The sequence below is a fragment of the Phyllobates terribilis genome, unplaced genomic scaffold, assembly GCF_046119375.1.
Source record: "Phyllobates terribilis strain yellow unplaced genomic scaffold, ASM4611937v1 Scaffold_445__1_contigs__length_1489776, whole genome shotgun sequence".
NCBI classification, from domain to species: domain Eukaryota; kingdom Metazoa; phylum Chordata; class Amphibia; order Anura; family Dendrobatidae; genus Phyllobates; species Phyllobates terribilis.
Window position 1 is genome coordinate 427,181 of NW_027363205.1, and position 13,780 is coordinate 440,960.

A 13,780-nucleotide genomic window follows, 5' to 3' on the forward strand; every position below is an offset into this window, starting at 1 on the left:
GAAAGCCTGCCACCAAACCAACCAAACATCAGCCCAGTACATCTGTGGAAGCAGTTAGTCCGCCTGCACTGTCCAGTGTGGATGAGGAAGGCTTTGTGACCGTAAAAAGAAAAAATGCATCTGTGGATCCCACCAGAAAAGTCACAACAGTACAGAAAACCTCTGAGCCTCCAGTGCTGGCGATAAGTCCTGGACGTTACAATGTGCTGGGAGAAGACCAAGATGAAGAGTCACAAATGGAGCAAAGTCCTTCATGCGTCCTCGAAAACGTCTCTGATGAGGGGGATCCTGACCCTCCCGTGTCCACAAAGAGATGGGGCACTACAGGTGACAGCAGTGGAAGGAGGAAGAAGACCAAAAAGTCTAAGTGATCAGGATGCGGCTGAGAATAAACTCCATTAATGTGAACAGTGTGAGGACTGTGAGCCGGCGGCAGACGATTTACCAGCGTTTGTCTGACGAGAGATCTGATGTCTTCTTCTTGCAGGAGACGTATTTGAAGAGCAATGCTCATGTGTATGCAGCCAAGAGAGACTGGAGACTTGGGCCGTCATACTGGTCCTTCGGTCTGGAGAGAAATGACGGTGTGGGGGTCCTCTTTAATACCATGAATGTCCAGGTGGACAGAGTCCTGGAGATCTGTCCGGGTCGCTGTCTGATGCTGGACTTTACATTGGACTCCATCCATTATAGAGCGATAAACATTTATGCTCCGCAGACCAGGAAAGAGCGGAGGGAACTATTTGACCACATGAAACCATATTGCTTTACATCTAAAGTATTTATATTGTGTGGGGACTTTAATAATGTGTCCTGTAATGTGGACAGATCCAGCAGTCATAAGCAACTAAGATATGATGAGACGTTCCTTAATAATATAGTCCAGCAGGCCCACCTAGTAGACCCCTATGGGTCTCATCATACCAGTAAGACGTACACTTACCATAAGGGTGGTAATGCCAGTAGGATAGACCGGGTGTATATAAAGAGGGAGGTGAGATGCTCTCAGTACAGGATCAGCCCCCTGGAGTATTCGGACCATTGTATGGTGAGTGTGACGCTGGATCTGGCCCAAGCTGTGGTCTGTGGAAAGGGGTACTGGAAGGTGAACAGCTCTGTGGTCCAAGATCCTCGGTTCAGAGAGGCCTTCACCACATTCTATAATAAACGTAGGACCACCCAGTGTATGTGTGATGACACAGCCGAGTGGTGGGAGATCATGAAGAGTGACATCAAGCAGTTTATTATACGAGCAGCCAGGAGACGTAGTAATATGGATTATATGAGATACACAGCCCTGAGACTGCACCTCAGCCGGCTATACAGCAGGATGAATGGCGGTGAGGAGGTGGACGGACGGAGCGTCAGCCATATAAAGCAGCGGATGAGGGAGCTGCAGTACGATCGCCTCAAGTCTCTCAAGGCGGAGGGACAGTTTGATAGTTGGGGCATCCATAACCCAGATCCCTTTATTGCCTGTAAGAACAGGGTTAGTAAGAAGCTGATCACTGGCTTGTTAGATGAGAATGGGGTGGAGCAGTCTGAGCCAGAGAAAGTCCACAGGATCATTGGGGATTATTATAGAGATCTGTATAAAGGGGCTCATATTAATAAGGATGACATTAAAGCTTATCTGAAGGGGGTGTCCCTACCAACGTTAGACCTGGTGCAGGCAGATAGTATGGCCGATCCCATAACTGAGGATGAGGTGAAGAGGAGCATTGACTCCTTAAAGGCCAACAAGAGCCCAGGACTAGACGGCCTGACCAGCGGGTTTTACAAAGAGTTCAGGGACTTGTTGGCTCCGGACCTGGTGCAGGTCTATAATGATTGCCTCTCTGCAGGGAAGCTTCTACAGTCCCAGTATAGATCTGTTCTGGTTCTCTTAGCAAAGAAGGGAAATCTAAAAGATGTAAGGAACTGACGTCCACTGTCTTTGCTAAACACTGACTATAAAATCCTGGCCAAGATCTTGTATTATCGGCTGAGTGAGGTGGCGGGTGAGCTGATCATCGCCAACCAGACGTGTGGTGTGAAGGGTCGGACGATAGAGGACTCATTGCTGCTGGTGAGAGAAGCTGTGACGTACATTAACCCCTTAATAACATCTGACGTACTAATACGCGTCTGTGCCCTGGGACTTAAGAGCCAGACCCGTATTAGTACGTCATCGCGATCGCCGCCGGGTGTCAGCTGATTGTCACAGCTGACACCCGGTACTATGTGCAGGGAGCGGTCCTGCACCGCCTCCAGCACATTAACCCCTGCGATGCTGCGATCGAAGTCGATCGCGGCATTGCGGGGGCAAGGGGAGGTGATCGCCGATACTCACCTTCTCTTCCGGCTTCCAGCGCAGTCTGCAAAGGCTTCCCGGGTGTTGCCATGACGACCCGATGTCGTCATGACAACATCCGGGTCACCAGACAGCAGGAAGATTGTTTGGACATGCGCAGTGCATCTCCAAACAATCTTCACACTGTGCACCGCTGATAGCCTGCATGGCATAGGGATGGTGCTGCATTCCTGTGCCATGCAGGCGATCAGAGAAAAAAAAGTGAAAGTCCCAGAATGGGACAAAGTAATAAAGTGTATAAACTGTCTGAAAGTGGAAAAAAAAAAAAAAAAATTGCAAAAATATAAAAAAAAAATAAAAAAAATAATCCACCAAAAATAAAAATATAATGTACCCATCAATAAATATTATTATAAAAAAAAAAAAAAAAAAACAATAACAGTACACTTATTTGGTATCGCCGCGTCCGGAACAACCTGACCTATAAAACTGTCCCACTAGTTAACCCCTTCAGTGAACACGGTAGAAAAAAAAAAAAAACGAAGCAAAAAAACAATGCTTTATCACCATACTGCCAAACAAAAAGTGGAATAACACGCGATCAAAAAGACACATATAAATAAAAATGGTACCGCTGAAAACGTCATCTCGTCCCGCAAAAAACAAGCCGCCATACAGCTCCATCAGCCGAAAAATAAAAAAGTTATAGCTCTCAGAATAAAGCGATGCTAAAAAATATTTTTTTCTATAAAATAGCTTTTATTGTGTATAAGCGCCAAAACATAGAAAAATGATACAAATGTGGTACCGCTGTAAACGTACTGACCCGAAGAATAAAGCTACCTTATCAATTTTACCACACGCGGAACAGAATAAAAAAAAAAAAAAAAAAAAAAACAATTCCTGAATTGTTGGTTTTTGTTTATTCTGCCTCCCAAAAATCGGAATAGAAAGCGATCAAAAAATGTCACGTGCCTGAAAATGGCACCAATAACAACGTCAAGTCATCCCACAAAAAACGAGCCGTCACATGACTGTCTGCCAAAATCTGGAAAAATTATAGCTCTCAAAATATGGCGATGCAAAAACTAGATTTTACAAAAAATGCGTCTTTTAGTGTGTGACAGCTGTCAGTCATAAAAACCCCATTTGATTCTGGCATTGCTGTAATCACACCGACCTGAAGAATAAAGTCGTCTAATCACTTATACCGCACAAGGAGCGGCGTCAAAAATAAACTCTTGGGCTGGGTTTGGGGCTAGGGTTGTGCTGGGGCTAGGGTTGTGCTATGGTTAGGGTTGTGCTAGGGTTAGGGCTGGGGTTGGGATTTTTTTCAAAAGTAAGAAAAAAAGATGACGATATGGCGACTAGTGTTGAGCGCAAGTGCTCGCTACTTGAGTTTGCATCGGGTGCTCTGGTATGCATTGAGTATCATGGGTATTTGAGTGACATGCTCGAGTCTCTGCCCCATATGCTTCGCGGCCAAAAAAACTTTACGGGGATTGCCTGCCATGCACGAGCGATCCCCGCATGTTTTTTTTTGGGTGTCTAATAACCGTGAAACATGCGGAGCAGGGACTCGAGCATGTCACTCGAGCACACGCTGTACATGGTGCATACCTGAGTACCCGATGCAAACTCAAGTAGCGAGCACTTGCGCTCAAGAATAATGACAACTTATTCAATATGATGACCTAATGTAAACAAATTCTGTGCCGTACCTCTGGGTTCAAAATGTTCACTATACACCTTAATAAAATCCTTGAGGGGTATAGTTTCCAAAATGGGGACACTTGTGGGGGAGCTCCACTGTTTAGGCACATCACGGGCTCTCCAAACGCGACATGGTGTCCGCTAACGAATTGAATGGAAAATCGGCTCAAATTGTTAGCGGACGCCATGTTGCGTTTGGAGAGCCCCTGTGTGCCCAAACATTGGAGCTCCCCCACAAGTGACCCCATTTTGGAAACTAGACCCCCAAGGCACCTATCTAGATGCATAGTAAGCACTTGGAACCCCCAGGTGCTTCACAAATTGATTCGTAAAAATGAAAAAGTGAAAAAAAAAACAGATGGTAATCTCGCCTGAAGAAGGAGCCTCTGTGCTCTGAAAGCTTGCATATATATATATTTTCTGGTTAGCCAATAAAGGTATCACCCCAAGAATACTTTTGTCATTTTTGGCATACAAGTATTTACATCGATTTTTCTGGCTAGCACGGTGCCACAATATAACTTTGTATTGTACATCATGATAATGGAAGATACCCCAATGTATCGATCACAGATGGATCTGAAAAACCTCCTGAAGAAACTGGCACAAATGAACAGCGACATTTTCTTTCTATCCAGATGCAAAAAAGAAAACTTAATCCCCAAAGGCCTCATAATAAGGAATCCGACTCAGTTTACCTACAATACTCATTTTTCACAGAAACTTTGCTACAGATCATCTGAGAGACTGCGGAATCACCGCATTGGATTTTTCTACAACAAGAAGAAGAAGAGGACCATCCATAAAGAGATAACTTCTCTACAGGGCCGAATACAAGGACCAGATTCATGTCTAATCAAGGAGACATTACAGGATTTTTACAAAAAATTGCAACATCACCTTATTATCAATAAGAAAAAGAAACTTGACAGACTGAGGAAGAAAGCAGGTCTCAATGTAGTTGAAGGTAAGCCCAATTTACAAAATCATTTTAATACATCGTCCTCTGTTGTGAACCTCTCACAGTATGAGCCAAACGCAGGAGAAATGAATGTTTTATCAAAGGGACTAACATTCTGTCCTACAAAACAACTTGATACGGCTCAATTTTGTAGTGATATTGAGGAATTCTTCCGCAGATTACGGCTTAAAGAATTCTTTCACAACCATGCAGATATCACACCACAAGATAATCTGAACAACACATCAAAAAAGAAAAAGAGGACAAACTGGACCCCCCAACCTGGGCACAACCAAACTCTAGATCACTACGTAGACTGTTTCCGTAAAAAAGTTAAATCTGACATTTTGGACAGATGCCACAAAGTGCCGCACAATATCAGTATGGAGGAAAGAAAAGCCATACAGTCTTTAAAAGCAAATAACAATATCATCATCAAACCAGCAGACAAAGGAGGAGCTGTAGTCATTATGAACATGTCAGATTACATCCAAGAAGCACACAGACAACTCTTGGATATAAAATACTACACTCCACTTCAGGAAGATCCCACCAAAAAATACACAGAGGAACTAACACATATCATCAATGGGTTTGATTCTACTTCATCCTCACTACTGGAACTAATACCAGACAATCCCCAAACAGGTACCTTCTACATGTTTCCTAAAATACATAAAGGAGGTAATCCTGACAGGCCAATCATTTCTGGCATTGGGACATTAACGGAAAATATCTCAGGCTGGGTGGAGAACATTCTGAAACCCCTGGTGAGACGCACACCCAGCTATATCCAGGACACCACGGATAGCCTCTGCAAACTGTCAGCTCTCGGCCCACTTCCGGAGGACACAATACTAGCCACCATGGATGTAGAGTCTCTCTACTCCAACATTCCTCATGAGGATGGGATTGTAGCAAGCAAACATTTCCTACAAAAAAACAATCTGGCTACAGAACCAACTCTGCAATTCATCAGGTTTGTGCTCCATCACAATTATTTCTCCTTTGGGAACAATTTATACCAACAATGTATGGGTAGCGACATGGGAAGCAAAATGTCCCCACAATATGCTAACCTATTTATGGCTAAACTACAGGAGGAGTTTTTGTCATCTTGCTCTATTAAACCTCTAGCATACTTCCGCTACATTGATGATCTGCTAATAATCTGGACAGGCTCAAAAGATGATCTGCTGACCTTCCACGATAACTTCAACAGGTTCCACCCAACCATCAAGCTCACCCTCAACTTCTCAAAATCCCAAATACATTTTCTGGACATGACCATATACATCAAAGACAACACCATACAGACATCAATTTACCATAAGCCCACAGGACTAGAGATGAGCGTTGTTCTACTCGAACTGTTCGCCAATCTCAAATTCGAGCTGTTTTGGGCGGTGTTCGAGCCGTTCGGCGAACACGAACAATTTGAGAAAAATTCGGCTGTTCGAGGTTATGTTTGATAACTGTTCGTGCACCAAAATCATAACTGGATTTTTTCTCAGTAATGATGAAAATTAATGTTAATACGCAGTTTGAGTGTACAGCAGGGCGGGGGGAGGGGCAGGGGATGGATCTCTGCAGGAACAATGAAGATCTCCATTTTTTTTTTCTCTTTCCCGCATTTACAGTGGGGAGGTGCAATCTGTCAGCCTATCAGCAGCGCACACACGGAGCGAAGTGCTTTTTTTCACACAAGCAAGGGCATGTGTCATTGGCAGTGTATGTCACATGTCCTTGCCCTATAAGACCAAGGCATTTTCCCCGTCGCCACCATTTTCTCGCTGCTGCAGCTGCGTGTTAGACGGCACCGCTGTTGCTGTGTGTGCTATACCTTGTTAATTTCAAGCCAATTTTCGCACAAATCTACAGATAGCTTGGGAGTAGGGAATAGTTGTGATTGCAGTCCTTTTAAGGACTAGGTTACAGCATTTCCTACGACTTTTATCAGGCAGGTCTGTGTTCTTAAATAGATAGATTGTGGGAGTAAAGACTAATTGTAATTGCAGTCCTTTTCAGGACTAGGTTACATCAGTTCCTATCAGTTTTTGCCAGGCAGGTCTGTGCCAGTGCTGTGCAAGTTTTTTTCACAGCATTTGGCTGAATCTAGCAAAGCTAATCCTTTTTGGCCTATTGCAGAGTGTGTTAGTCAGTGGAGTAGCCTATCTGTGTTGCAAGATATACCACCTGTGTATAGAATACCAATTTTTTTACTGCACCTAGTGAAGTAAAATCTTTTCGCCATAGCATCATTCTATTAGTCCATCTATACTGACCTCCATCAGGTTGCAAATTAAATATAATTTTTTTCTGCATCTAGCTCTGAAAAAATATTGGGCTTCTAGCTGTGTGTGGGACTTGTTCTATTAGTCCATCTATACTGACCTCCATCAGGTTGCAAATTGAATATAATTTTTATCTGCATCTAGCTCTGAAAAAATATTTGGCCTTCTAGCAGTGTGTGGGACTTTCTCTATTAGTCCATCTATACTGACCTCCATCAGGTTGCAAATTGAATATAATTTTTATCTGCATCTAGCTCTGAAAAAATATTTGGCCTTCTAGCAGTGTGTGGGACTTTCTCTATTAGTCCATCTATACTGACCTCCATCAGGTTGCAAACAGAATATATTTTTTTCTGCATCTACCTCTGAAAAAATATTGGGCTTCTAGCTGTGTGTGGGACTTGTTCTATTACTTCATCTATACAGACCTCCATCAGGTTGCAAACTGAATATATTTTTTTCTGCATCTACCTCTGAAAAAATATGTGGCCTTCTAGCAGTGTGTGGGACTTTCTCTATTAGTCCATCTATACTGACCTCCATCAGGTTGCAAACTGAATATAATTTTTTTCTGCATCTAGCTCTGAAAAAATATTTGGCCTTCTAGCAGTGTGTGGGACTTTCTCTATTAGTCCATCTATACTGACCTCCATCAGGTTGCAAATTAAAAATAGTTTTTATCTGCATCTACAGTACCTCTGAAAAAATATTTGGGCTTCTAGCTGTGTGTGGGACTTGTTCTATTAGTCCATCTATACTGACCTCCATCAGGTTGCAAATTAAATATAATTTTTATCTGCATCTAGCTCTGAAAAAATATTTGGCCTTCTAGCAGTGTGTGGGACTTTCTCTATTAGTCCATCTATACTGACCTCCATCAGGTTGCAAACTGAATATATTTTTTTCTGCATCTACCTCTGAAAAAATATTGGGCTTCTAGCTGTGTGTGGGACTTGTTCTATTACTCCATCTATACAGACCTCCATCAGGTTGCAAACTGAATATATTTTTTTCTGCATCTACCTCTGAAAAAATATGTGGCCTTCTAGCAGTGTGTGGGACTTTCTCTATTAGTCCATCTATACTGACCTCCATCAGGTTGCAAACTGAATATAATTTTTTTCTGCATCTAGCTCTGAAAAAATATTTGGCCTTCTAGCAGTGTGTGGGACTTTCTCTATTAGTCCATCTATACTGACCTCCATCAGGTTGCAAATTAAAAATAGTTTTTATCTGCATCTACAATACCTCTGAAAAAATATTTGGGCTTCTAGCTGTGTGTGGGACTTGTTCTATTAGTCCATCTATACTGACCTCCATCAGGTTGCAAATTGAATATAATTTTTATCTGCATCTAGCTCTGAAAAAATATTTGGCCTTCTAGCAGTGTGTGGGACTTTCTCTATTAGTCCATCTATACTGACCTCCATCAGGTTGCAAATTAAAAATAATTTTTATCTGCATCTACCTCTGAAAAAATATTTGGGCTTCTAGCTGTGTGTGGGACTTGTTCTATTACTCCATCTATACTGACCTCCATCAGGTTGCAAACTGAATATATTTTTTTCTGCATCTACCTCTGAAAAAATATGTGGCCTTCTAGCAGTGTGTGGGACTTTCTCTATTAGTCCATCTATACTGACCTCCATCAGGTTGCAAACTGAATATAATTTTTTTCTGCATCTAGCTCTGAAAAAATATTTGGCCTTCTAGCAGTGTGTGGGACTTTCTCTATTAGTCCATCTATACTGACCTCCATCAGGTTGCAAATTAAAAATAATTTTTATCTGCATCTACAGTACCTCTGAAAAAATATTTGGGCTTCTAGCTGTGTGTGGGACTTGTTCTATTAGTCCATCTATACTGACCTCCATCAGGTTGCAAATTGAATATAATTTTTATCTGCATCTAGCTCTGAAAAAATATTTGGCCTTCTAGCAGTGTGTGGGACTTTCTCTATTAGTCCATCTATACAGACCTCCATCAGGTTGCAAACTGAATATAATTTTTATCTGCATCTAGCTCTGAAAAAATATTTGGCCTTCTAGCAGTGTGTGGGACTTGTTCTATTAGTCCACCTATACTGACCTCCATCAGGTTGCAAATTCAAAATAATTTTTTGTCTGCATCTAGCTCTGAAAAAATATTTGGCCTTCTAGCAGTGTGTGGGACTTTCTCTATTAGTCCATCTATACTGACCTCCATCAGGTTGCAAACTGAATATTTTTTTTTCTGCATCTACCTCTGAAAAAATATTGGGCTTGTAGCTGTGTGTGGGACTTGTTCTATTAATCCATCTATACAGACCTCCATCAGGTTGCAAACTGAATAAAAAAAATTTCTGCATCTACCTCTGAAAAAATATTTGGGCTTCTAGCTGTGTGTGGGACTTGTTCTATTAGTCCATCTATACTGACCTCCATCAGGTTGCAAATTGAATATAATTTTTTTCTGCATCTAACCCAGCCAATAGTTTTGGCCTAATACCACAGTTTGGCCACTCAGCTCTGCTCGGTTCCCATCCATTGTTTTTTTGTGCAAACAACTCCAGAGTTGTGAATTAGTTAACCACCAAAATGAGTGGAAAAAGGCCTGCTGCTGGTGGAAAGGGGAATAGGCGTGTTGGGAAGGGGAAAAAAGGTTGTGTCCGTGGGGTAGGTGTTAAAGCAACAGTAACATCTGCAGAAGAAAGACCATCTTCCAGCCAAACTAAAATGTCTACTTTTAGCGGACAATGTGATAAGATCCCTTTCTTACGGCCACGCCAATCGCTACAAATTCCAGATGAGGCACAAAAACAGCAGGTGCTTCAACGGATATCAAGTGCTCCTTTAAGTGGGCTCTCCTCCACATCAACTTCAACATCACAAATACTCCAGTCCTCAAAGGTGTCACCCCAATCGCACTTGCTTCCTCACAGCTCCCAAATCTCCAGCTGCCCGTCTGAGTATGAGGTAGAACAGATGGTTGAGTCTGCAGAGCTGTTTACTCATACTATAGCCTGGGAATCAGAGGTCGACTCCAGCGCTTCTGTGAATCCAGACGAGGAAATAATCTGCACTGATGCCCAGAATCTTTATGAGTCGGATCCAGGACCAGACGCAGAAGGTTCTGACCATAATGTAGACCCTCATTCCCAAACTGTAACTCCTGTTGGTGGAGACAATGAGGAAGACGATGATAAGACTCAAATACCTGATTGGAGCGACAACTTTAGTTTTTTGTCAGGGCAGGAACAGGTTGGCTCTGAGGACGACGGGTGTGATAACGCACAGGGTGATGATGATGAGGTTGGAGATCCCACTTACTGTCAACCCACAGTCAGCCAAGAGATGAGGTCAGCAGAGGAGGTGGAGGAAGATGCTAGTGACGACGAGGTCAGGTTGCGCCTTCCTGGACAGAGACGTAGTACTGGAAGGACGTCAACAACTGCATCCTCAAACACAACTCTGCCTCTCACCACAAGTCGTGGTGGCTCTTCAGGTCGCATGGGTGCTAAGCCTTGCATAGCCTGGGCATTTTTTCAGATCGATAAAGATGACCCAACTCGTGTTATCTGTAACATTTGTCAGCAAAAGCTAAGTAGAGGCCAAAAAATACATAGTTTGAGTACTTCATGCATGAACCGGCACATGGACATGAAGCATAAGTTGCAGTGGGAAGCTCAGTGTGCTACAATGCGGCCTAGCCGGCCGGGCCAACCACCGTCTGCCATATCTTGTGCATCCGCAGCCTCTTCATCCTCTGTGACTGGGGGGACAGCAGTCACACCTGTTTTGGGGCGCAGACCTGCCACCTCTTTACCCGCAACAGCCAGCGTGATTGGCAGGTCATCATTTTCTTTGGAGGTGGTAACACCAGCTGGTGTTGAGCGCTGTCCGACATCGATAGCACCACCTTTGGATCAAGGCAACCTAACATGTCCGTCTGCATCTTCCTCACAGACCGGCAGTTTGCCGGGGACACCCTTATCAACCCCGTCTAAGCACAATAGCCAGCCCTCGGTCCCTCAGATGTGGACAAGTAAAAGACCATTTCCTCGTAGCCATGAGAAAGCTAAGAGGTTGAATTTCACCATCTGCAAGCTCTTGGCTACAGAAATGCTGCCTTTCCGCCTGGTGGACACAGAGGATTTTCGAGACCTTATGTCCGTCGCAGTGCCCCAGTACCAGATGCCCAGTCGGCACTACTTCTCAAAGAAAGGTGTGCCTGCGCTCCACCAGCATGTCGCACACAACATCACCGCTTCTTTGAGAAACTCTGTGTGTGACAGGGTGCATTTCACCACAGACACTTGGACGAGTAGGCATGGACAGGGGCGTTACATGTCGCTGACTGGGCACTGGGTAACTATGGTGACAGCAGGACAAGGGGCTGCTGTCCAAGTCTTGCCGTCCCCACGAGTTGTGCGTCAATCCTCTTTATGTCAAAGTTCCTCCACTGCTTCTGCCTCCTCAACCTCCTCTCGGTCTTCCACCTGCACCCAAAGCCTGTCTGGTCATGCCACAAGCTTTCTAACTGCGCAGAAGGGATCCTGCACACCTCCTTACTATGCTGGCAGTAGGGCTCAACGTCATCAGGCGGTTTTTACATTGAAATGTCTGGGAAATGTGAGTCACACAGCTGAGGAGTTGTGGTCAGCTCTGGAGAACCAATTTCATGAATGGTTGTCTCCACTGGACCTGAAACCAGGGAAGGCCGTGTGCAACAATGCTGCAAACCTGGGTGCGGCCCTTCGCCGGGGCAATGTCACACACGTGCCTTGTATGGCTCACGTGTTAAACCTGGTTGTCCAGCAATTTTTAGCCCACTATCCCAGACTAGATGGCCTTCTGCAGAGGGCACGGTCGCTGTGTGCTCACTTCCGCCGTTCGCATCCCGCAGCTCAGCGACTTACATCTCTACAGAAGTCGTTGGGCCTGCCACTTCACCGGCTAAAATGCGATGTGCCTACCCGGTGGAATTCAACTCTGCACATGTTGCAGCGACTGTGACAGCACCGACAAGCCCTGGTGCAATACGTTCTGACGTATAGCCTGGGCCAACGAGATCCAGAGGTGGGGCAAATCATGCTGGAGGAGTGGTCTCAGATCAGGGACCTATGCACCCTTCTGCACAGTTTTGAAATGGCGACGAAGATGTTTAGTGCTGACGATGCCATTATCAGCATGACTATTCCGGTGATTTACATGCTGGAGCACATGTTAAACAGAATTCGGAGTCAGGTGGTGGCACAAGAGGAGGTGGAGGAAGTAGAGGAGGAGGAGTTGTATGCGGAAGGGCTAACATCTGCAAGGTCCAGACGGTCGGCAGCACCAAGGCGGCAGGCATGTGAGGGTGGGGGAGATGGTTTTACCAGGGCGCATGGTAGCAGCTAAACTAGTGAGGAAGGTGCAGGAGCCCAGGAAGAAGTGGAGGACGAACTGATGGAAGACTCATCAGATGAGGGAGACCTTGATCACATTTCTGTTGTGCGAGGTTGGGGGGAGAGGACAGAGGAAGGAAGCATGATTGTTACCTCGCCACCAACACAACAGGGACTTGGTGCTCCTGGATGCGCAACACACATGAGTGCCTTCTTGCTGCACTACCTGCAACATGACCCTCGAATTATGAGAATTAGAAATAATCCTGACTACTGGGTTGCCACACTGTTAGATCCCCGGTACAAAAGTAAATTTGCAGAAATTATTCCTGCCATAGAAAGAGATGCACGCATGCAGGAGTATCAGCAGAGACTGTTGCAGAATCTTACATGTGCTTTTCCACAAAATACCAGTGGTGCACGTAGTGAATCTCACAGTTCCAACTTGCCAACCGTGGGACCGTCAAGTGTTCAGCACTCAAACCGTAACAGAACCACAGTATCTGCTGGTAACATCAATTTTGCGGAATCATTTCACCACTTTTTTAGCCCATCCTTTGCAAGGCCACAGGAGACAAGAAGTCTGACACATAGTCAACGCCTAGAGACGATGGTACAGGAGTATCTCCAAGTAAACATTGAAGCCACGACTGTGTCACTGGACCCTTGCTCTTTTTGGGCTTCCAATCTGGATAAATGGCTGGAGCTAGCCACTTACGCCTTGGAGATCTTGTCATGCCCCGCAGCCAGCGTTCTGTCTGAACGTGTGTTCAGCGCTGCTGGTGGTGTGCTGACAGATGAGCGCACGCGGCTCTCCACTGATAATGTAGACAGACTCACGTTCATAAAGATGAACAAATCATGGATCCGAAACGACTTTTCTACCCCTGTGTCATCCTGGGGAGAGTAAAAGCTTGATGATTGGTTAAAATCACCCTACCAACCGTTTTAAGCTTTCAAATTACTAAGCATGTTTATCTGTATCTTGGCTGGAAAATAATTTGGGCTTTGTAGCAGTGTGCAGCACTGATTCTATTAGGCCATCTATAATAAGCTCCACCAGATTTAAAATTACTAATCATGTTTATCTGTATCTTGGCTGGAAAATAATTTGGGCTTTGTAGCAGTGTGCAGCACTGATCCTATTAGGCCAT